The 25,300-nt window shown below is 45.9% G+C and overlaps 1 long non-coding RNA gene across 1 annotated transcript in view; it reads right to left on the bottom strand.

Annotated features, from left to right (window-relative positions):
- LOC115279069 overlaps positions 1 to 25,300 on the bottom strand; it is a 29,673-nt gene that overhangs the window by 852 nt on the left and 3,521 nt on the right. The gene's annotated exons all lie outside the window — the stretch shown is intronic.

Genomic DNA, 25,300 nt, shown 5'->3' with positions numbered 1-25,300 from the left:
CGGGAGGCCCCTGGAGGCTTAACCTGGAGGCCCCATGCTTGACGCGGGCAGTCTACTTTCCCTGGAAGCACAGCCGCCGCCATCACAGAGCATCCCCGGCCATGAAAGGTCCGTCACGGATGACTGATGACTGCTCGACTTCCACTGACCACAGCGACTCGAGCGACACTTTCTCTGAAGCGGCGCCCTTGTCGTGTTAGTGAGACTGCACCATTGGTAAGACTACAAAGAAAAGAGGATAGACCAAGTGATAGGGAAGTAAGACCCGAGACAGAGGGAGACGGCGGCACATGTTCAACCTGCCTGGGACATCCCTATAAAACAGTGAAGTCGTGTGTCAGCCGGGGCCCGACAGGGAGCCACAGCACGTGCAGGCTGGATGGACCCATGAAGGTTTCATAACAGAACTGCACGCAGGAAGGAAACCAGTGAGGGATAGTGCAGAGCTAAGGGCTAACGGAAGCAGGGGGCCATGACCACCCCCCAGGTCCAAAGAGGCAAATGGGGCAGAAGTTACCAGAATTCAGAGAACGTAGCTACATGGAGAGGGCTCCCCATAGGAGCAGAGGTCGCAGGGAGTGTGCAAACTCAACAAGGAGACTGCCAGACCAATGAATGCCCAACCTCACTCTCCTCCTGCCCTCGAATATCCTGCCTGAGAAGGCCAAGCTCCAGCCTATGACAAAGGGCAGTGAGCCCATGGTAGCAGTGCACACAGGCCGCCTCTCTGCCTCCCCATGGCTTTCCCTGCTTGTCTGGACCTCATTGCTTGGCAGTTCCTTAGAGGAAGCAGATGGAGGGAAGAAAAGGATGGGCGGTGGAGAAGGGCAGCGGGTCCTCTCCCCATACCCCAACCCAGTGATTAGAGATAAGGAAATGATTTTAATGTCTTCACTAGAGACGTTGTGGTCTCCCTGGCATCCATGTTTCCCTCCCTCTTTCTGAAAGTTGACTCCAGCTCCAGGTGAGCAAGATGTAAGCTAAGCTAAGCCAGTCAGAACATTCTGCCCCCCTGGAGTCAGGTTAGGCATTGGACTGTATGACTTTTCCTTGGAATTCTGGAAAATGAGCATCCTGCTCTCCTGCTAGATGTACATAAGGAAGAATGGAAGCCCTAAGGTGTAGAGGCACCAGCTCGGGGGCAACAAAAGAGCCAGTGTAAGATGAAGTAGGTACCATCAAAGGCATAGTAAAGAGATATAATGAGGTACCAAGTACTCAGGTACTTTTCCCCCTCCCGTCACTGGATCTTCTGATGAACTGATATGATCTCTTATTTTGCAGATGAAAAAATTAAGGCTCTGTCATCCAAAGTCATCCAGCCACTAACTGATGGAGCTGGGACTTGAACCCAAAGCCTCCTGAGCTAGATTCACCACTGCTTCTTTTTCGTGGCTTCTTTATACAGCACTGGCAAAATAAGACTGGGGAAATGCCACCCGCTACACACATTTTCATCACACCCTATGCCAATATTTATTGGAAGCGCAAAGTATGAAGGCTTCCATTAATGAAATTAGATTTGTCCCCCCATTCATCATCTCTTCTGCATCTGCAACCTCCAAATCGAATCTGGGATGGAGCGGCAGAATTTATCAGGACCGGGATAATTCAATGAACACTGCAGTGGGCTTTCTCAATAGTGTGTGCAGGCTGAGTGTCACAGTGATTGGGGAATATACAGCCATTTTCCTAAAGTTGGAATTAAGTCTTTTTAACCATGACTCTATGGCCTAAATTCAGCTAAACCCAGTGAAATGATGCTCAAATAACTGTTAATCATGAACAACACCCCCAAGAGCCCCTGCAACCTTTCTTTTCTCCTTCCTCCCTCCTCGTCAGCCTCCGTTCTTAATCTGGGAACAAGTACAATCCAATCCATTCACTCACTCCTGAGGTGGCTGAAATAATACCAGAAATAAGGTCGATGGAGAGGAAGAAATGATGAAGGAAAGTGTGAAGGAAGGAAACGGAAGTTAATGGGCCTCGTGTTCTAGGCATGAGATTCCATACATTCTCTCGTATAGATTTCCCACCATGACCGCCAAGTATCAGTGACCTTTTCAGAGCTGCTAGTATAAGGAAGAAAGAAACTTAAGGGAGTAGCAGGCTTGATCTCTTGGCCAGTTGGGCCCAAAATGGCCAAGAGAAGAAGTTGAGCTGAGTGACAGAAACTGTAAAAATAATATCCTTGCAGGTGAACCAAGCTTTCCCTGTGTCACCCTATACCTTTCCTACCCACTATGTATTCTGTTTTTATAAGGCACATTTCTTTTATCTATGCCCAAAATGCCCATAACATCCTTCAGGTTTTGTGTCGTCATTTAGTCCACATTCATCTAGTAAATACGGAGTGCCTACTGTGTACCAGACACTGTTGTAGGCATTAGGAAGACAGCAGTGTGGAAGGAGAAGAAAGAGGAAGAAAAAGGAGCAGGAGGAGGAGGGAGAAGCGGAGGGGGAGGGAGAGGAGGAGGATGACGATGAGGGGAAGGAGGGGGAGGAGGAGAAGGAACAATCCTGCCTTTCCGGAGCTTACACTCTAGTGGGTGGAGGCAGATAGTAAGCAAAATAATAAGTAGAAATATAATATTTGAGGCAATGCTGCATGTTATAAAGAAAAATAAAGCAACAAAGGGAAGGTAGGAGTGTTGGATGGGGGTGGGATGTATTCTTAAATAGAATGCTTAGGAAAGACCTCACCAAAAATACAGCATTTGAGTAATGACTTAAAGTGAAGTGGCAAGTGATGCAAAAATTTGAAAAACAGCATTTCAGGTACAGGAAACAGGATGCGCATAGGTCCTGAGGTGTGAGTGTGCCAGTGGGTCTAAGGAACATGGGGACAGCACTGCAGGCTAAGGGCAGTGAGTGGGAGAAGGGGCAAGAGGAGAGAATAAGTCAGAACAGTAGGAAGAGTGCAGATCCTATCAGCTTCATGGGCATTTCTTGGCTTTTATTCCGTAAAGGTTGGAAAACAATTGCTGCATTTTGGGCAGGAGAGTGGCATAATCTGACTTGCACTTTCACCAGGTATTTCTTTTTTGTATATAATTTATTGTCAAACTGGTTAACATACAGTGTGGAAAGTGTGCTCTTGGTTTTTGGAGTGTATTTCCATGGCCCATCGCTTATATACAACCCCCAGTGCTCATCTCAACAAGTGCTGTCCCCAGTGCCCAGCACCCATCTTCCCCTCTCCCTCCCACACCATCCATCCTCAGTTTGTTCCCTGTATTAAGAGTCTCTTATGGTTTGCCTCCATCTCTGTTTGTAACTATTTTCCCCCTTCGCTTCCCCCATGGTCTTCTGTTAAGTTTCTCAAGATCCACATATGAGTGAAAACAATAAAATCACCATATACTTCTTATTGTTGAGTTAAAAATAGCCTGTCAGAGAGGACAGGTGGAAACAGGGGTGTGAGCTGGGAGCTGTCTATTAATGCAGGCAAGTTCCCTGGAGATACGAAACCTGACTGCCATTTCCACAATGGGTTTGGATTTGATGCTGCTTCATCTACACTGTTTGTCTCATAGTCCAGACCCTTATCATCACTAGACTTTGCTGCTACAAGAGCTTCATAACTAGTCTCTGTGTCCCTAGTCTGGTCTCCTGAGTTAGGGTAGGAGAGGCCCTGCTGTGGCCACAGATGAATCCTGGAACGTCTGTGACTCAACAGAGTCAATGAGTATTTTCATTGATGCCATCATCTCATGGGAGTCGGCTGGCTTTTTCCATCTTCTGTCTGTGTCATCTGAAGCATGTGGGCTCCAATCTCTTCACAGAAGAGGAATAAAGAGGATTTTAGAACTGTAAATCTTGTAAGTGGTGACACTCTGCCCACATCCTTTCAGCCAGAACCCCCATATATGGCCCAACCTAATTTCACAGAAGGCTAGAAGCATAGAACAGCTTGTGGATATTTGATGTGCATCAGTGTTCTCTGCCACACATCCTTTCACCCTAGTGCTCCTTCTGAAGCATAAATATCACCATGTCCCTCTTATGTTCATAACTTGGTGACATACCCTGATCCCATCAGTTTATCATAGTACAATTGGTAATTCTTCCATGAACTTTCCCTCCCTCATCCAGATATTCATTCCTTCATAAGCATTCTTATCTGACCCATCTTTACCCCTTTTTCTTCAGCCAATAAAACCATTACCAAAACAATGTTTTTGAACCATAGTGTGTTCTCAGGGTTTTTGTTCTTTATTAGTTAATTCTCAGGCATTTTTTTTCAGGAATTCAGATCTCAAAACATACAGGTGGTTCATTAAGCACGTTTTTAAAGAACGTTTTAAGCCACCCATCAACATCCACCCTAGTAAAAAAGGAATCAAGGCTCAGGAAATTCAGATTGAGAGTGTATGCCAAAATCTAGGCTCATATTCAGAGTTGTTTGTCTCAAAAACCAGTGTGTCTTTAAATAAATTCAGGTATGATATTTAACCCACTATGGGAATAGAGATTTAGGAACAATCTTGGCATTATGATTGCCCTTAAGTTCACTCATTCTCCTTTTTATGCTTCCTCAGCCTATGGGAACTTCTGTCAGGTCCAAACCCCCAGACTCACTGATGTCTCAGAGACATGATGGGAGTAACTATGTATAGGAAAGACAAGACCTGAAGAGCTCTCCGCTGTTCACCAGTCCCACTGAGAGATTTGTTTCTCAGGGTTTCAGATGCATATGCCTATCAAGGGTCCCTTTACATCATTTGTTCATGCATCTATCTTCACTAGTAAACTATGAGCTCCTCCATGTCAAGTCAGGTCATATTCATCTCTTCATCTACAGCATAATTGTGTCCAGAATGAGTCAGTACCTGACTTATAAAGGGTCTGAAGCAGAATAAATGAAAAGGGCCTACTGATTCAAGGATTACCAAGACCTGTCTAAGATTCTGACCCTCCGAATTAGCCTCATAACCTACATCTTCCTTCATCACTCTGTGTATCTACACTTTGGCAAACACTTTGCCAGACTTGAAGATGCAGTAAAAAAATCAAACCACATCTCTTCTCTTAAACAGCTCCTGGCTGGGTCCAGTGGCTTTGTAAATGGCCAACAGGGTGCCAACAATGCCACATTCCTTCCCCCAATGCCTTCATTCCCAGACCCTTACATACACAGTTGTATCTACTACTCCAGAAAGTAGGAAGCTACACCAATAGAAACTCAAATGTGACCACTGGAAGCACTGATCTCTGACTCAGGGAATCCTTAGTCTTTCCACTGCAGTGTCATTCCAACAGTCCACTACTGTTGACCATAGTCAACAGTCTTAGTTTCTTAGACTGTAGAAACTGTAGTTTCTTGGACTACTTAGACTGTAGTTAATAGTCTTAGTTTCTCCATATATAAAAAGATAGAGTTGGACCAAAGAAAATCTGAGGCTTCTTCCAGCTCCAAAATTCTATGCAGACCCACTGAATGTCATGCAGAGGCCACCTTATTAATTCAAAGCTAGAGAAGAAATTCTTCTAAGTATAGAATTATTTATCATTTGCAGGAAGAACTGAGCAGAACTCAAGCTGTTCAAGCTCCCTTCTTTTTGGCCAAGCACGATTTCCTTGCAAAAGTTTTCGGTGGGATTTTTTAAGCTTCCAAAGAGGTTCTAAAGACTTTTTGGACATTGATCTGTACTTTTATGCCATATGGTTTGAATTTAGTAGGAAGAAGTCAGGAACAGACAGAATGAGCCACTTGTGCCAAGCACCCAGTAATTTAGGAAGTTCCAAGAAAATGGATGGTTCAAAATTGCCAAAAAGCAATTGGGGGCAGAATGGGCATATCCAAGGAGGCAGAGGAGAATAAATTTTCTGAAAGCCTGATGTATCAGATTCTCTGCTAAACAAACCCCTTCAAAACTTAGTGGCTTAAATCAACAACCACCTATTTAGCTCATTACTCTGTGGGCCAGCATATTGGGTCAGGGTATCTGGATGGTTTCTCTGGCCTTGGCTGGACTCTCATCTGCAAGGGTTTGGCTGCAAGGGCTCATCTTAGTTCTACGTGTCATAGACCACCGTCCAGGAGTGTTAATATATTGGTAAAAGAGATTCCAAGTGCCAATGAGCAGATGCTTTCCAAGTCTCATAGTGCTATATTGTCCCACTGGCCAAACACATCATTCGGTCACTCCAGATTCAAGGGGTGGAGAAGGACCCCCATTTTATGATAGGAAGAGCTTTAAAAAGTGATACAAATATGAAGATACAGGGAGTGGAAATTTTTGTGGCCAGTTTTACAATCTACCACATTTAGACACATGGGAATTAGCTTAAATTCACTGATTTTGCTGTGAAAAGCGAAGACTGGGGCATGTTGCAGGGAGAGGATGGCAGAAGAAATAGGGGATTCACAAAATATGACCACTTTTTTCAAGAATTTAAAGAGATATCATGGATAAGAAGAATTGTGTATATTTTGAATAGATGCACATGGAAATATTACAGTAATGGCACAAGTCACATGATGCAAAAAGAAGAACATTTGAAACATTGGAGCTTCCCATTATAGGTAAGGAGGACAGGAACAAACACTGAACACCTACTACAGATCAGGTAGTATCGCACTTTCCATTTCATGCTCTCAAAAATGCATTCCCTTCTATATTTGAGAGATGAGGATGTAAGTCTCAGAGGAGTTAAGTGATTTCAATCAACCTCGCAGAACTAAGAAATGGTATATTGAACATCAGACCTCTGATACCAAAATCCATGTCTTTGACACCATGACTTGCTGCTTCTGGGCTCTTTCAGCATTGAAGGGACAGAGGCACACCCAGGTTCAGTATGAAAATAAATGTTTGTTTTAAGGATACAGAAGGCAGCAGCAGGGGCTAGGAAGTGTCTCTAACGCCTCCCCACCCCCTCACCACCTGGCTGCTTCTCTAGTCTCTTGCCTGGTTTTCCTTGCCCTCCCACTCCTAGAAATCAGAGACCCCAACCCCACTTAGAGATGCCATTTTCTGGGCCTGCATATGCATTCATCAAAGTTCACTTATAAGGCTGAGCCTTTCCCTGAAGTGGCTGCATTTTAAAGAATGTCCTGGAAACCACGATGTTGTAATGAGAGCTACTCTCTTCCTAGCATTTCATATACCACTCCTGAGCCTCACTGAACACCCACTAAGTCAGTACAATATATACTGTTCTACAGATTTAAAAAACCTGAAGCTCAGGATTCAAATTCAGGCCAAACAAGATAAAAATCAATTCTTTTTCACAACACTATACTCCTTCTTGAAGAATTCGATGTTGGAAGCCCCCCAGGCAGTATGAAGTGGGTGGTAGAGATAGTTTTTATTGAGTGGGCTTTCCTTAAATTATACCACATTCTACCAGACTTGATGCATGAAGAATTCTGGTCTTTCACAAGTGAATTAAATCTGATCATTTTGCCATTAATTTCAAAAGGTTTTTGCAGATACTTAAAACTTTCCTTATTATAGAAAAATTTCAAACGTATGTAAAAATAAAGCAAAAAGCATGATGAACCCCCATGTACCCATCATCCAGCTTCAATAATTTTCAACATATGGTCAATCTTGTTTCTTGGCAGATTTCTAAGAGATGAGTCCCAAACCTATGGTTGATAATGAGCTGCTTCAGCTTTCCCAAAATTAATAGCCAAGGAGTATTGGAGCAGGAAGGCCCCCCAGCATCATCTGGGATGAGACCCTCACTTTTAAGGGAGAAGGCTAGGATCAAGAGAAGACCTGCCCTAAGTCACACACTGAGGGAGGAGAAAAGAAAAAATAGATCCAGGGTCTGCTGGCTCTAAGTTCAGACCTTCCCCAGAAGACTGGGCTCTCCAAGGCATCAGGATGCTTGCTTGCTGCCCATACCCTAAGCAGCCACTGACACCTCCAGAGGAGAAAGAGGAGGTCAATGTGGATTGACTTGGCTTCCATCCAGCAGGCTCAATGGACTTTGTCAGCCATGCCATCCTCTGACCTTCTTACTCTTTCAAGGGTAATTAACCAGCCAAATGGGTTCTTCTGCTGAGACTTGGCATCCAAATAATCACAACGCACCCCCACCCCAGTTGCTGGTGACCAAATCACTCCTGTGAGGTCCCACTCAGTCCTCCAATGTCATGTCCTTCATTGCTCCACTCTTATTACTTGAGAACTTGGTGCCTCACAAAGATGGCAGGCCTGTGAGGAGGCAACAGATTTTGCACACATTATTTTGTGTGGGTTCCGGTGGCATATTTCCTGGTAAGAAATGACCTCCTCTCTGGGGTGAATGCAAATTGATAAGAGATTACATAGTGCATAGGCATGACGTGGAATGGTCATTCTCAAACTGGGAACTCCTGGAGACCCATAGTGGCTTGCTAGGGGCGTCCTGGAAGTCATGGGAATAACATCTTCTAGACAAGAACATCCCATTTTCACAGCAAACACCAAAGCCGGGATGTCTTGAGTGTGAATCCTATGGCAGGCACTGTGCTTAGTGCTTCACATGCATTAATTCATTTAATCATCCCTCTAACCCTCGAGGTAGATATTATTGTTTCCTCCAATGGAAATAAACTCAGGCACAGAGAGACTAAGTAACTTAAACGTCACATAGCTATTAAGCAGCAGGGACTATTAATCAGGATAATAGGACTTAACATACTGTCTAAACTCTAAAAAGGGGTTATCACATTTGTAGGATTATTATTGAAGCCAAAAATATGTGAGATGACTGTGGAAGATTATGGGCCAGTATATACACAAATCCTTAACTCACAGTCCATTTGGAAAAGGCTAAAGGAATTTCAGAAAGTAGAAAAGCAATAAAGTTATCAGCGGGGACTTCAAGATGGGACAGAATGTTTGGAGAGTAACTACATCTACAAACTATGTTTTCAGCTCCTCTCTCCTGATCTTGACAAAACCCCTAATGTGAAAATTATCATAACCCCATTTTACAGATGAAGAAACCTACGTTCATAGGGGGCATGTGACTTGCTAAGACCTTAAGCAGGCATTAGGACTGACTCCAAATTCTGAACTTTTCCTATCCATCTCAGCAGAGCTCACTGTAAACTTGTCAACATGTTCCCAGTTCTCAGCTAGGTGTGTCAGTCCTGGGCCCATGGAAGCCCGCATGAAGAAGGTGACTGTATGTCCCACCTTGCCCCTGCAGTCCTAGTTTATACCTGTGTCCTAGTATCATTAATAATAGTGCCCTCTTTTGTTTTCAAAAAGTTCTGTTTCTATTTAGATGAAAAAAATCATAAAGTCTCCCTTACTCTGAAAAACACTTTGCTAGCCCCAGTACCTGCCTAGTGCAGCAAAGCACCAGCAGACTTCCTGCCTCCCGGGGACATGGCGGGGGACCCCTTACTGAGCAGAAGAGCCACAGATGAGACTAAATTTAGGACAATGTGCACAGAGACTTTCTAGCTTATTCCTCCCCCTCTCACTTCCAGCCCCAACTGACTGTGGCAGAAGCTACTGTTCTGAGTGGAAGGCTCAAAAAGGGAAGTAGGAAAAAGGGAATAGAAGAAAACCAACAAAGCACAATGGGTATTTTCCCTGCCTGGCTACACACCTGAATTAATTAACCACCTGGGAGGTAAGGTGCTCACTGCGAGTTGCCTGGCCCCTCGGTCACAAAGATGACTTGGGTTCCTCCAGCTCTCAGGACATTTATACATCATCCCTACCATAGTTTTGAACATCAAGGATAACTCTTCAGGCAGGTCTTTCCCTCCACCCACCCCTTGCTCAGGTAGACAGCGTTAAGGAGACCAGAGGAAGGAAGCCAAGATAGCTTGTCCAAGTCCAGTGTGATGGAGTGAGAGGTTTGGGGTCCAGTAGACCTGGGGCTGAATCCCAGCCATATCCCGAGCCAGCTGCATGCTCCGTGCACTTGTAGCACTTTTTCTGCCCAAGGGAAGAAAACCCAACTGCCCCTGCTGGGATCAGAGGCTGTGGCTCTAGAAGGTGTCACTGGGAGGTCAGGTGGTCTGTCTGACCAGAATCCCAGATAGTCCCTAAGTGTCCCTCAGTGCCTTCATCAGGAATGAGTAGCAGTTAATAACAGCACATTCCCAGATATGATTTATAGAAGGTATTACAGATTCGACGTCCTCTGGTCCTGGTCTTTCTTTGAGATACTCGGGGTGAGGACAAAAGCCTAGCCAACCTCAAGAGAGGAACAGTGGTTCAAGACTTTGTAATTGGGTAGATGGGTGGTCCAACTGGTGGCTGTAGACCCTCAGCTACTTACATTAAGCTCTCTCAGTCTCCTTATCTGTAAAATGGAGACAATGCCTACTTCATATGGGTGTCGTAAAAACCTGGTGGTAGGATTATGCTAAAGATGTGAGCAGAGCACGTACATGCTTCCCATAAACAACTCCCAGGCTCCCTTCACTCTTCTTTCACACCCATCTTCTGCCCTATATGCCCACAGCAACCTTGGAAGGCTTCAGCGGGGGCTCTGACAACACGGTACAGGGAGTTATGTCAGTTCCATGTGACCAGAGATAAGCATTCATGTGCGGTCAAACCACTGAGCTTCGGAAGTTCCTCTCTATTGCACGTATCAGCCACCTGTCACATAAAACAAACCATTCCCACACTTAGTGACTGCCATGTAATAAGTTACATACCCTCCCCCAAATTCCATATGATGGTATTAGGCCATGGGGACTAAGAACCTCATAATGGCATTAGTACCCTTATAAAAGACATCACCCAGCTCTCTCTCTGCTCTGTGACACAGGACACAGCAAAAGGACGACTACCTGCAAACCATGAGAACATTTTCACTATAACTTGACCATTCTTTTACCCTGACCTCAGATTTCCCAGCTTCCAGAACCATGAGAAATGACTCTGTATTGTTTATATCTTGTTGTAACAGCCTGAACTCACTAACACAGTGGCTTAAAACAACCATCTAGTCTCTCACCAATTCACGGGTCATGTGTGTATTGGGCTCAACTTGACAGCTTTCTCTGATCTCAGCTGGGCTCTCTCATTCACCTGAGCTCACTTGCCATGTCTGCCAGGGTCTGGATGCTCTGGAATGGATTAGGCTGCAATAATTCCACTTATTCCATGTGGCTGCTCTTCCTCCATCAAGGCAGCCCAGGCTGGTTCTCATGGAGGTGAAGAGGTCCAAAGACCCAGTAGAAGCATGTATGGCCTCGTGATGGCCAGGGCTGTGATTGGATCACCCGACATCACTTCTGCCACATTTATTAACCCAAGCAAGTCGGGAGGCCAGCCATACTCATGGGGTGAGCCCAGAGTTGTCTCTTGGTGGGAGGAGCAGCAACACCACATTGTGAGAGATGGAGAATCGAGTCATGTCTGCAATCAATCTGCGGTAGGGTAGCTCGCGTCACCTTCACTAGTACTGTCACAAACAGATGGTGACGACAGAGGCAGGATTCAATTCCAGACCTGACTCATGGCAAAATCACAGCCCCTTTTCAGATACCATAACACTGCCTTTAAGGAAAACAAAACAGCTTTGATGAGATCAATAAAAACTTCTTAATGCAAACTCCCTCAAGTTGGCAAATGGATGGGAAATTTCTGTTCTCCCCCCTCATTATCCAAGGCATCTTCAAGGCTGCTGAAGAGCCAAAGAAACTCTATTTTGCTCCTTTCCAGGATGAGTTCATCAGACGTGGAGTCACCTCCCTAATTAGTTCTAATTAGATGCATGGTTCATGTTAGGTCACAACAAACCCAAAAGCTGAGAAATTTAAGAAGGATCCAGGAGCTGTTGGCAACAGAATCAGCTTCCTGGTTCCCCAGATGATGGCTTTTCTGACCCCACCTGAGTTGTCAGGTAGCTGGCTTTGAATTCTAAATGTAGGCTGACCTTCCCAGGAACGTGGTGACCCCATGCCTCTCAGGGGGCCTCTGGCCTCTTCTTGGAGAGGCTGTAATTTCCTTCACTTTCCATGAGTGAGTGGCTGGGTTGGCATAAAAAGAACCAGGTGTCTCCACTTCCCAACCAAACAGGCCCCTTGGCCAGCCCTTGAAACTCCCACCTTTGCCCCTCTCAGAGAACATGTGACTCAGAAGGACCTGAATACTAACCTTGTCCAATTCTACTGTTTTATAGGAGGGACACTTGAAGTCCCAAGAAAAAAGTCTACTGATCCAAAGCTAGCGAACTGGTTGGAAGCAGAACCATGGTTGGAACCTGGATGAAGGCACCATGGAGTAACAGAGGAGGCATGGTCTCTAAGTCAACAAAACTTAAACTAAATTTCAGTGACATCACCGCTATTCTGTGTGACCTTAAGCAATTACCCAAAGTCTCTGTGCCTTAGTTTGTTCATCTTTTTAAAAGCCCTGGTTTACCTTTTTTTTTTAAGCTTATTTATTTATTTTGAGAGACAGAGAGAGAGAGAGAGAGAGAGAGAGAGAGAGAGAGAATCCCAAGCAGGAGCCATGCTGCCAGTGCAAAGCCCAATGTGGGACTTGATCCCACCAACCAAGAGATCATGACCTGAGCCAAACTCAAGAGTTGGATGCTTAACCCACTGAGTCACCAAGGTGCCCCCTGGTTTACCTTTCTTGTAGGGTCATTGTGGTATTTAAATGAGATAACATATATATTGTACATACCAGACTTTCTGGCACATTGTAGGTACTCAGCAGAAGATAACTATTACCTTATTCACACAACCAGTGCAGGAATGGAGGTAATGATTAAAAGTAGGGCTATGGGGAGGTGCCTGGGTGACTCAGTCAGTTGAGCATCCAACTTTACCCCAGGTCATGTCATGATCCCACACTTCATGGGTTTGAGCCCTACATTGGGCTCTGTGCTGACAGCTCAGAGCCTGGAGCCTGCTTTGGATTCTCTCTCTCTCTCTCTCTCTCTCTCTCTCTCTCTCTGCCCCTCCCCTGCTTGCACTCTGTCTTTCTATCTCCCAAAATTAATAAACATTAAAAAAAAATTTAAAGAAGCAGGGTCTCTGGGTATTTTCTAAGAAACGATGGACAATAATGACTTTTTCCTGAAATGAGTCTCTTGAATAGAATGTGACTTGCACAGAGGGTAAGAACTTGGTCTGCGTTATTCACTGCTGTATTCCCAGAGCCTGGACATGGAGAACAATAAACATTTGTTTAATCAGTGGAGATACAACTGTTAGGTCACTGGAGTAATGGATTGTGTGAGTGAGGTTCTTTTTTTTCCAGAGGTAGGTTAGAAACACAAAAGATATGCCATTAGCAAGGCTCCTTCCCCCACCTTCAACAAAGTAACATGTAAAGAAGACAGGCAAGGTAGCTCACGTGCTAAGCATATGGTCCTCTGACCAGGGAGCCCTGGACCGGAACCCTAGATTTGTCATCCATCAGCAACATGACCTTAAATGTGCTATTTACTCTCTTCAAGATAAAAGTAAAGGATTGGTATGACTAACAAGGAAAGCACGTATGCCAGTTTAGCTTGGAGCCTGACACAGAGTGGGGGCTCTTTCAGTGGGAGCTCAACACACAAAAATAAAGATACCGCAGTATCCTTGCCTCCCTGTTGGTGGGGTTGGTTCCTCTGTTAGGCATCCCAGGTGGGATCCTGGAAGGAAACAGACCATGGGGACCCTCCCAAGTCTCCCTGCCCCGCTGTATGTCCACAGAACTCTAGTCTGTTATGAATAGGCCAGTGGTCACAAGGTGTTGATATGGGGGGAACCAGATAAGGAAAAGAGAGGAGAAACAACCAGGGTGCCAGGCACATGCTTGTCAGTGATGTCCCCTCTAAAATTAGGGATAAAGGGGTCATGACGGTGAGGTGTTTCTCACTAGCGTTGGCCAGCAGGGGAAACAACCCAATCATGGTCCCACTGTAATGATTACTTGGGATGTCTACATTTGCATATTTATATATTTTCTTTCTTTCAACCTGTCTTACTTTTTTTCTTCTAATGTTTATATATTCCTGAGGGAGAGAACAAGAGACAGAGCATGAGCAGGGGAGGGACAGAGAGAGAGGGAGACACAGAATCCAAAGCAGGCTCCAGGCTCTGAGCTGTCAGAGCAGGGCTCAAACTCATGAGCCATCAGATCATGACCTGAGCTGAACTCAGACCCTTAACTGACTAAGCCACCCAAGGGCCCATCACTTTATTTTTTATGAAAGTGTAATTTACATACAGTGTTATATTAGTTCTGGATATACAACTGAGCGATTTAACATTTCTATACATTACACAGCACACATGATGACTCTTAATCCCCTTCCCCTGTCTCACCCATCCCCCACTCAAGTAAAACTTTCACTGTTTGCAGATGACATGATGCTATACATAGAACATACATTTTTCTTTGTTTTCCTTTTCTCTTTTACTGTATAAATCCTGACAGAATACCTGAAATACTTTGCGAAGTAAAGATATCTATTGATCCATCCATAATTCCATTTATCTTCCCAATGACCCCAGGAAGAAAGCATCATTATCTCCTTTTTAGACAAAGAGTAAGAGTCTCAGTGAGACTTCACAGGTGTCATCTGCAGCAGAGTGAAATTCAGACCCAAGTCTGGCTGGCCCCTGGCCCCTTTCCCTCCCACTGAAAAAGGATCACTGGCCCCCTGCTCTCCTGGACACCATTGGCCTCTTCCCCATCTCTGTGCAGAAAACTACCTCAAGAGTCAGGATTATCCCCTTGGGGTAAATTCTCAGGAAACAAGTAACGGAGTCAAAGGCTATGAACACATTACACCTCTTGCCCAAATGCTGTGTGAAGGCAGCCGCCATGTTCCTGAGGCCAAGAGCTGTGAGACCCGAGGGCCGTTCTACAATGGGGCCAGGACGGCAGCCTCCACTCAGTCGGAGACTCAGTCCAACGCCGCCTCCTACATGAAGGACCCCTAGCTTCTCACCTCTTCCTGAAACCTCCCAGCCAATGTCAAGCTGGGAGCCACAGCACACAACCTCTGGAAAAGGCAAAGGACAACCAGAACACTGGTGGGGAAAGGCTCATGGTCCAACACAGGCAGAGAAGCCAGGCTCTTGGAAATGGCGCTGGGCTGTTTGATTTCAAGCACAACAGTCCTCTCCAACAATAATCATGCACTAAGCGGACAACCAGCCCTAGATGTTACACCAGACGTTGCCTCAGGCGGCTGCCTTCCCCTTTAACCACTTCAACTTGTCCTACCCTCTGTTTCCTTCTCTGTCAAATGTCAGCATCGAGACACAACAATGGGGCTGCTGTGGGGAATAAACGATATAACCCAGGCAAAGTGTCATGACCATGCCCAGCATATGCCCAGGGTTAATAAATGTAATTTGCATGCATTAATCGAATTTGGATAGTGTTTTACAGTTTACAATGAGTGTTCACGTCCACATTAGTTCCTGTGGTTTCAGTAAGTGACAGACTTGGTGGCCTGAGCCCAGTGGGAAGTGAGAAGAATGGATAAGGTCAGAATAAATTGACTCCAGCTTTTATGCCACTGCTCTGAGTCCTGGGGTGACTAGATGCATCTGTTTGCCAGGACAGCCCTGATCGACTCCTGCTATGATAGGGTGACAGCGGTTCCCCCTTCACTCCTCAACATGTACGGGCTTGGGTGATAAGCTGTCTGATCGCCCTACCTCTAGACAGACCTATTCAGGGTTTAAATGAAGAGACACTGAATCATGATGTGGTCAAAAGCTTGAATTCTGCATTCTGAGTTAACACAGTTTGGCCACTTTATAGCTGGGTGACTGTGGCCCAACTACTTAGTCTCTATGAATTCCAGTTTCCTCATCTACAGAGTGAGGACAAAGTAAGACCAACCTCATAGGGTCATTCTAAAGGTGAAGGAGAGATACCCAAAAAAATGCACATCTTAGGGGCACCCAGGTGGCTCAGTTGGTTAAGTGTCTGACTTTGGCTCAGGTCATGATCCCACCATTCGTAAGTTCGAGCCCCACACGGGCTCTGTGCTGACAGCTCAGAGTCTGGAACCTGCTTCAGATTCTGTGTCTCCCTCTCTCTCTTCCCTTCCCCTCCTCATTCTCCTCTCTCTCTCTCTCTCTCTCTCTCTCTCTCTCTCTCTCTCTCTCCCTCCCTCTCCCTCTCTCTCTCCCTCTCCCTCCTCTCAAAAATAAATAAACATTAAAAACAATTTTTTAATTCCAAGCTCAGCACAGCAAGCACACAATCATTAGTCAGTGACATTAGTTACATTAGTTCTTTTGGAAAAATAATTACTTACTCAAAATGCTTCTGGAATCACAATTTGGCAGGCTCAACCCATCAAAAAGTTCAAAAGTTAAAGGACTCCACTGTCTCATAAATAAATCGAGGGTCACCTTTAAGCATACAGTCGGCAGGGGCTTCAGGCATTTCTTGGTCATTACAGATGCCAACTGAGAAGGTTGACACCAGTGAGATTTCACCCTTGGCTTCCTTTAGGGTCACTGCTAAGGGCTGCTGGTGATTGGTGGCCATTCCTTCCACCACGGGATGTGTTAAATATTTGCAGCTGGTCAGCCCTGGATGGAAGTCCTCGATGGCCATATATAACGGGGACTGTAACCATGCCAGCAGGAGGAAGTTGCCCGCCACCTTGTTTATTCATTACCCTCCACGCCTCTCCCCTGGTGAGCCTGCCTCTCCTCTGGTCACTCATGCTCCCTGTTGCATGCACTGAGCAGGGGACACAGGTGGAGTGGGGGTGAGGAGGGAGGGGAAAAAGGATGGCTTTGCCTCTGCATGTGACCCCACGGCTCCAGAACAGCCGAGCTACCTGGAGGCCACTCTCATTTCACACATGGGAAAGCCGAGGCTCAGAGAGCTTGAGGGCTGTGCTCCAGGTCCTAAGCAGGTTCGCGGGACAGAAGGAATGGGGGCTCTGAGCTTGCAGCCAGCCGTTCCTCCTTCTGCTGTGCACGCTTTGTGAAATTCTGGTCAAATGGGTTCTTTGAGACATACTAGGTTCTCTTCATGTCTTTCCCAAGTTTCCTCATCCATGGGTTGCCTCTGGAAAGGTCATCTGGCCCCAGTCATATTTTTGGAGACAAAAAGAGATTTTGAGTTTCGTTCAGGAGACGCTGGGTGCTCCTTGCCAGCCTCACCACAGGGAGCCTGCTGGCGATGCACTCCCCCGCTCCGGCAGCCAAGCCGTCCGCAAGACCTCCCGGGTCATGAGGCACACCCCAATGGTGCCCCACCTCAGCCTTACACCAACATAGTCAGTGCTCAATGGGAGTTTGCTGCATTACTCAAGAGGAGAGAAACCTCATTTCTTTAAAATAAAAAGTTTTATTTATTTATTTTGAGAGAGAGAAAGAGAGAGAGAGAGCAGGCGAGGGACAGAGAGAGTGGGGGAGAGAGAATCCCAAACAGGCTCTATGTTGTCAGTGCAGAGCCTGATATGGGGCTCAAACCTACGATCCATGAGATCATGACCTGAGAGCTGAATTCAAGAGTCAGATGCTTAACCGACTGAGCCACCGAAATGTTCGCAAACCTCTTTCCTTGAAGGTAAGTGATGACCTTGGAGATTCAACTAGACCAGCTATCCTCTCTTCCGCCAGCTTCTTCCTCAGCAGGCTCTCGCTTCCTGGTGGCAAGACTGCCAAGAGGGGCATCAATGTCTCTTCCAGAATCCTAGGGGCATCTCGATGCCTCTACGTGGCCTCTACTGGTCCACATGCATAATCCAGGGGCTGTGGCCATTGTGAGCAGCCGTGTCATGAGACCAATAACACATGCAAAGTGCAGGTGGATTTAAATCCACAAACAACAGCAACAGCCTGGGGGCGGGGGGGGGGCGGGGGGAAGACAGTGGATCTCCATGCAAAAATCAGGGGCCCTGTCAAGAAAGAGGATGTGGAAGCATCAAGGTCCACTCTAGAGCACCCATGACCCTGGGGTCCTCGGTTACCTTATACTGAACCTCACTTTCCTATGGACGAAAACACAATTACTGCAAAAGCTATGCCATGGGGTTTTTTTATGGTGCAATTTGAAGCGATAACATGAACAACACTTGGAACTGGGTCTGGTAGAGAGCACGAATCAAGAGAGTCACATAAAATCATTCCCTTCCCGTTAGATTCAGCTTCATTTCTATTAAACAAGGATTAGCTCCTCTTTCTTCATAGAAACTTGTCAGAAATACCTTTATTGGGACACAAATGTGCCTTCTTCAGAATAAAACAAATGTATCATTCCTTGCCAAGTTCAGAGGTATCCAAGGTTAGCAGTGATCCTTAGCAAACACCTCGGAAGGAGGGCAGATAGCAGAAGCTTGGGGAATTTTCCACAGGCCTTGAAGAGCAGTCCAAGTTATAAAAAGAATGTTCATGTTTAAAAATTAAATGTTTGGTTTAAATATTTAAATGTTCCATTTTTCCCCCTGCCTGGTTGTTAATTCAGTATTAAAACAGAAGAAGATTTGATGTACAGCCCTTGACATTGGCCTCCAGGGCTTTCTGAGTAGAAGCTCTTGATTCTTTCTTCAAAGTAATAATCATTTTAATAGGTCACCATCATCAGAACATTTCTTCTAGTCCAGAAACCAGGATAGGTGCTATTCATTCATCAGTTCATTCCCTTAACCCATGATCCCCCACTTACAGGCGAGGAAACTCAGGTGAATGGAGGCATGCTGGTTCGTCCCAGATGACCCAGTCCGCTGTGAGAGAATGGGACATGCGATATTAATTGGAGTCCATCAGACCTCAAAGTCTGCGTCATTTAAACTGGCAATCATAGGTCGGGAAATCAGACTCCAAACCACATCATCCCTGGAATACCCACTCTGGCATCCTGGCCGGTTGCTCTAAAGGCATTACAGAAATCTGATTAGAGTCCAACAAGGTGCTTGCAAAAGATGAAAGACCACAAGATTAAAACGAGTCTTTGTTATAAATCAAGCGGAATGAGGACAGGCATTCTGAAGTAGCACTTAAAGACACACCATCAGCAAAGTAATGAGATATTTATTGTTTTCAAGATTTACTGGCATTCTAATAAATGCCAAAATTGACATCCGTCAGTGTGGGTGTAGAATGCTGCCCAGAATGATAAGCTTGAACATTCCTCTTAGTATTTAGGGAAAAAACACAAGTGCAGGTGTGGCTCACAAGATGTGTTCTGTCTGGTTAATCTGTGGGTCCCTGTGTGGAGGGAAAGACCTTTCCAACTTCAGAGGTCCCCATGTCCAACCAGGAAGGGACCTGAGAACCCTTCTCAACTAGCCATCGATTGCACAGAGAGTAAAGTGTGGACCAGAGAAGGAAAGGAAGATGCCTAAGGCCACACAGCAAGTTGGTGGTGAAGGTGAGCTCTGCCTCCCCTTGCAGAACAACTTTGACTCTGCCATGCAGCGTCTAAGCCTTTCTAACATAAGAGGAAGTGTTTTCCAATAGAGGGTGATTGACAAGACTGCAAGGGGACACTGACTGTGCCAGAAAAGTTAAGGCAGGAGCAAGACCTCTCAGCAGAGTGGAGAGATGGGACGTCAGAGAAAGTTCATGATCCACCTTGGGGTGGGGAAGCCCAAGGACCACACTATGGTCCTCGGGGCCTCAGCAGCTGCAGGGATCCAAAGAGGAGACAACTATTTATCTGGCGGTTATGATGGACACATATGAATAAAGGAGTCCCTGAAAGTCTTCCCCAGCAGGGCTTAAAGATGGCAGAAGGTACACACATGGATCCACAGAAGAATGTCCTGGAATCATGGAGGCCTTGGCCCCCATCACACACATGTATACATACACACACACACACACACACACACACACACACACACACATGTATATACATACACATGCCATGCTAAAAGATTAGTGATGAAGGAATTATATTCAAGCCTGAGTTAGAGCCTCTAAAGCAGGATTTCTCAAGCCAGCACTATCAGTACTGGGGGCTCGATCAGTCCTCGTTGGGAGAGGCTCTCATGTGCATTACAGGATGGATAGCAGCATCCCAGTCTACTCCCAAGACGTCAGGACCCCCCAACCCCTGTCAAGTGGGATGACCAAAAGTGTCTCCAGGCATTATTGAACGTACCTGTCACTCCTGTTGAGAACTACTGATCTAAAGTGATGATTGATAACATCTGATGGGTTTAATCTTTGTCTTTTTTTTAACATTTTATTTATTTATTTTGAGAGAGAAAGCTTAAGCAGGAGCAAGGGCAGAGAGAGAGGGAGAGAGAGAATCCCAAACAGCCTCCACACTCTACTCTAAGCATGGAGACTGACACAGGGCTCAGTCTCCTGAACTGTGAGATCATGACCTGAGCTGAAATCAAGAGTCAGACACTTACCCAGCTGAGCCAGCCAGGTGCCCAGTCTTTGTAATTTTTTAAATGTTGTTTAGACAGCATCCTCTAATTGATTGGAATACTAACAGTATTCAATGTTTGCCTTTAGTTTCCTAAATGATGAATAATATATATTTTTCAAATTATATATTTTAAGGCAAAAGCAAATCATGCCCACGGTTAAAAGTGCTTCTAAGAAGTTCAACAGTTTGGACCATCTGGGCATCAGTGAGTGATATCCATCCGTCTGGTGCTAACACACATTTTGTCTGAAAGCAAAGCAAATAGACCACAATTTAAAGATGTCCAAAGGCTACTACAAGAAATCCCATCCTGTCCACTCAGTGACTGAAATACTAGGCCAATTACCTGAATCTCCTGAGAAAACTTTGTGAAGACACACATGTGGGACCTGTCTGGGTATTCCAAGGGATGCGACCCTGAACTCTGTATTTGTTTAGATCTGTCCATGATATTGGGGTGATGGTACCATGGAAGGAATCACTGCCAGGGTTAGCATTCTTCATTCTTACTAAAACTCAAGATGGTCCTATTCTCACCACCCTTTGTTACCACAGTAGTGGGTAAATTCTCTGATTGGCAGGGGCAGTTTTTGCAATAATGCATGACATCCAGATTTATTTACTTACCAAGAGTCATTTTGTAAACATAGCCTGAAAGCCAAGTCTGAAAGTCCACGACTGAATAGCTAACACTGGTCAACAATCCCTCCCAACACAGTAAATGGTCACGCCCTAACAACAGATAGGGTGTACGGCCCTATTCCCTCACTCAGAGAGCACGTGACACTCTCCCAAACAGGTCTGTCAGGGAGGGAGCACCAGACAGGAAGTCAGGAGCTTTCCCACTTTTCTCCAACCTTGTCCTGCTACTCACACCTGTCTGACCTTAAGAGGGTCACTTCACCTTTCTGGGTCTTGGTTTCCTCATCTGGAAAATCAGATTAAATAAAGATGGCTGAAACAAGACCAAGCCATCAGCTGAGTATATAACTTGCCCAAAGATAGGCTAGATGAGGTGGTAATTGGGGCAGATTCCAGTCACCTGCTTACAAACATTCAAGGTTAGCCCCTCTGCCTCTGCTGCACCACTTGCCTGCATTATGGCCCTTTAGATTACTTCTTGAAATGAATGAAGAGATCTTGAGGACTTATATTCTAACGCCTATCTGCCCTAAAGCAAGATGGGATCTTGGCTCCTTTACCCCGTCTCAATCCCTGGACCAGCTGGAGACATCTTGGGCAGATAAAGAGGCAACAGCATGAAAAGAAGGCTGAGGAAGGCAGAGGCAAAAGACGGGAAACAAGTCCTTGATGACACGGATGAGCTGCCTCCCTCAGGGTCTCCTGTTAAATAAACATGATGAGCCCTTTTGGTTGAAGCAACTGTTAAGGATTCTGTAAAGCTGCACAAACACAAACATGTGTTTGCTTTGCTTGGGGCTGGAATTAAATCCATTGATGTGGTCACGGTGATTATCTCCTGCTGATCAGTAGCTCTTATCAGCAGCTACACATGTCGTTGAGTCATAAGAAATAGTCAAATGAATTGCTCTGTTAAAATACAGTTTGTCTGGTGGACAGAAACCTTCCCAAATACAAAGCCTCCGAGGGAAGAAGAGAAATATTATAAGGGTGGTGAAGAGAGAAAATGAAGGCCACCGTTGCTGTGCAGGCGCTCCCTTGGTCATATGCGTTTATCTGTGGGCTCTTACCCTATGCCTGGTGCTGCTCAAGGAGGGAGGACAGCAATTCAAGGCAGGCAAGGGCTTGCCCTCACAGATTTGAAAGGTAGTGGTGTGACAGGCTGTTCGAGAGGGGATTGTAGGTGAGATGAAGGCCAGAAAAGAAGAAGGAAGTTTCTGCATAAAAGCTCTCACAGCAGAAGAGGGTAACTCCATGAGGGCTCCAGGGAAGGGCCTCTCTAATGAAGCCCCATTTCAGCTGACATCTAGAGAGAAAATAAGAGTTAGCCTGAAGTGGAGAGGGAAATGGAAGGTTCCAGAGAGAGGGAAGAGTCCAATCATCAGGACCATCCTGTGCTAGGCACATCAGAAGAGATTATCATTTCCATCTCATCAGTCAAGACAGGCTACATTATTCCATAGGAACAAACAACCCGGAAATTGTTAAAGTTTCAAAGCAAAACAAGTTTGTTTCTCCCTCAGCCTTACTTACATGCCATCAGTGGACTAGGGTTTCTGCATGTGGTAATTCCTCTGGGATTCACGCTGAGGGAGGCTCCCTCTAGATCCACACGTCCACAGTCACAGAGACAAGGCGAGGAAAGCATGGCAAAGCCATACACTGACTCTTCAAGGCCAGAAGCCTCTGCTGTCATTTCTGTACACATTTCACTGGTTGACGCAGAGCACATGGTCACAAGTACCACCCCCTCACAGGAAAAGGCCCCGAGGGCATTCTACTACATATCCATACTCTTGTGTACCAAACTGTACTCTAATGCAACTGCTTAAAGAGGTTACATGATTTGTTCACAGTCACTTGGCTAAGAGGTAGCAGAGCCAGAGTTTCTTTTAACTTTTTAAATGTTTTCTTTTAATATTTATTTAATTGAGGGGGGAGGCAGAAAGAGATGGAGACACACAGGGTCCCGGTTCAGAGCTGTCCGCACAGAGCCCAACATGGGGCTTGAACTCACAAACCACAAGATCATGACCTGAGCTGAAGTTGGACGCTTAACTGATGGAGCCACCCAAGTGCCATGATCCAGGATTTAGAATAAGGCTTCCACTTCTAAGTCTAGAGCACTGGCCGCCATGACTGGAAGTGAACTGAGGTGCCCATCAGGCTTGGAAATGCCCTTGCAGAAACCACGGGGAACCCACACTTTCTGTGCACAGGGGTTCCATGTGCTGGCCGCTCTGAGCAGATCGATAACCACAGTGCCCTTTCCCAGGACTTTCCTTCCAGCCAGTGTGGCCGGCTGAACTGAGAGTCGGGGTTCCCCAGGACTGCCCTCATTGCTCCGAGGCTCACGACTCTTCTTCCATCTGCTGCTCTGAAACTCGCAGACATCTGTGGGTATGTGCTGCCAAGATGGGGCCCCTGCCCGCTCCACAGGCACCTTCTTCTTGGAACGATGGGCTCCTGGTTTTCCCAGCACAGAAGGCTGCTGTCACCACCTCAGCCTGTTCCCAGGGAGCTTTCCGGCTTCTCACCTCCTCAGACATAAGAAGATTCTAGCAGGATCTTCTTGATCCAAGTCCACAACCAGGTAAAAGTCATATACACGTTAGACACTCATGAGGGTAAGAAGCTAAGATCTTGGCTAATCTCCACATTTGTGTGGCAAGTGGCTCCTTCCTCTAAAGGCACTCTAATCAAAATAGCTAAAGAACCTCTGCTAGACCTTTAGGAATCTTTTTGAGACACCATGAAGGACATTTAAAAAGCTATTTAAATAAGTTCTGTCACTGAAATAAGCTCAGAATTGCTTCCGGCATCCATTGGCCAGCAAATTCTGTTGGCTCTGCCTTTAAAATGTGTGCACAGTCTGACCAGTACCTCACCTCCACCAGGACGTGGGCCCAGGCCATCCTCATGCCTCAGGCCAACCCCAGCAACTGCGTCCCACTGGAACTCCGGCTTCCCTCCTGTCCTTGCCTCATCTGAGTCAACTCTTCACATGCTGGGGTGATTTAAAACAGTCATCAGAGCAAGTCAGCTCTCTGCTGCAGCCCCCAGTGGTTCCCATCTCCCTCAGAGCAGAAATTGCCATTGGTGGAATGGCCCGCTGACCATTCTTGTGCTTCGGGCCTGTGGCCTGGCTGGCCTTGTCTCTTCACAGGGGTCCCACAGGCTCACACCCCAGTTATGCAGGCCTCCTGGCTGTCCCTGAACACTAGGCACTGTGTCTGGGCCAATGCATTGCCACTCCTCTTTCCAGCACATTCTACCTCACCTCTGAGACCTGCCTGTCCTACCCTCTCTCTGCTTTTTCTCCCAAGCCCTTGTCAGCCTCCCTCACAGAATATCTGCTGTTGTATAGTTTATTGATGTGTACACACTTGGAAAGCTCCAAGAGGACAGGGTCTTGTGTCCCTCTTTGTTCACTGCTGCACAAACACCATTCATGGAGCAATGTCTGGCACAAAGTAGAAGCTCAATCAATATTTGTTGAATACAGAAACGCTGTGATGCCCTAATGGCAGTTGCCTACCCACAAACCTTCCTTCCTGAGCCTAGAAAGAAACACCACTGAGATCTCTCCAGCAGTGAGAAACATGGGCTTTGAAAGGAAGCAGAGCTGGGTTCAAATCCTAGCTCTGACGCTTAGTGCCATGACCCCAAGGGAACCACAACTAATAGGACTGATCTCCCCTTTCTCTGCATAAAGAGACACCATTGCACAAAGTTTTGTGAGGAATAAATGATAGAATGCATGGGGAGCACAGATCACAGTCTCTGGCCAACAATACACCCTTGAGGGCCAGTGGCAGTCATTCTTAATTTTGAACATGATAATGCAGAGGCCACATGGCCAAGGTAGGGAAGGACAAGGCTGCCTGTGGCCTGTGCACCAGCTAAGTGCCCACTCCAGCAAGGCGGTCCCGAAGCCCTTGAAATTCAAACTTTGCAACGAAGTTTCAAATCAACATATGACATGGATCTTCAGAGACTGCCAAATAGTCAAAATCACAAGGTTAAGCTTCAAACACCAAGGTTTCCTGAAATATTAATTAGCATTGGAAAAAGAAGCAATACAGTGGGAAATGAAGGGGGAGATGTTAAGTGGATTTGTAGAATTCTAGAATTTCAACAAACAGGGACTTTACAGAATGTCCATCCCTAACCCCGTGGCACAGATTACCCCAAGAGTCCAGCAGAGCCTGGACTGGGGGAGATCCAAGAGGCCCCTAACCCCAAGCTCTTTTTTTTAAAGTTTATTTATTTATTTTGAGAGAGAAAGAGAGAGTGACACTGAGGGAAGGGAAGAGAGAGAGGGAGAGAAAGAATTCCAAGGAGGCTCCACACTGAGCCAAATGTGGGGCTCA

Source organism: Suricata suricatta, chromosome 15, assembly GCF_006229205.1.
Source record: "Suricata suricatta isolate VVHF042 chromosome 15, meerkat_22Aug2017_6uvM2_HiC, whole genome shotgun sequence".
NCBI lineage: Eukaryota > Metazoa > Chordata > Mammalia > Carnivora > Herpestidae > Suricata > Suricata suricatta.
The sequence above is the reverse complement of the archived record's forward strand: the minus strand, read 5'-3'. Positions and strand labels throughout refer to the sequence as shown.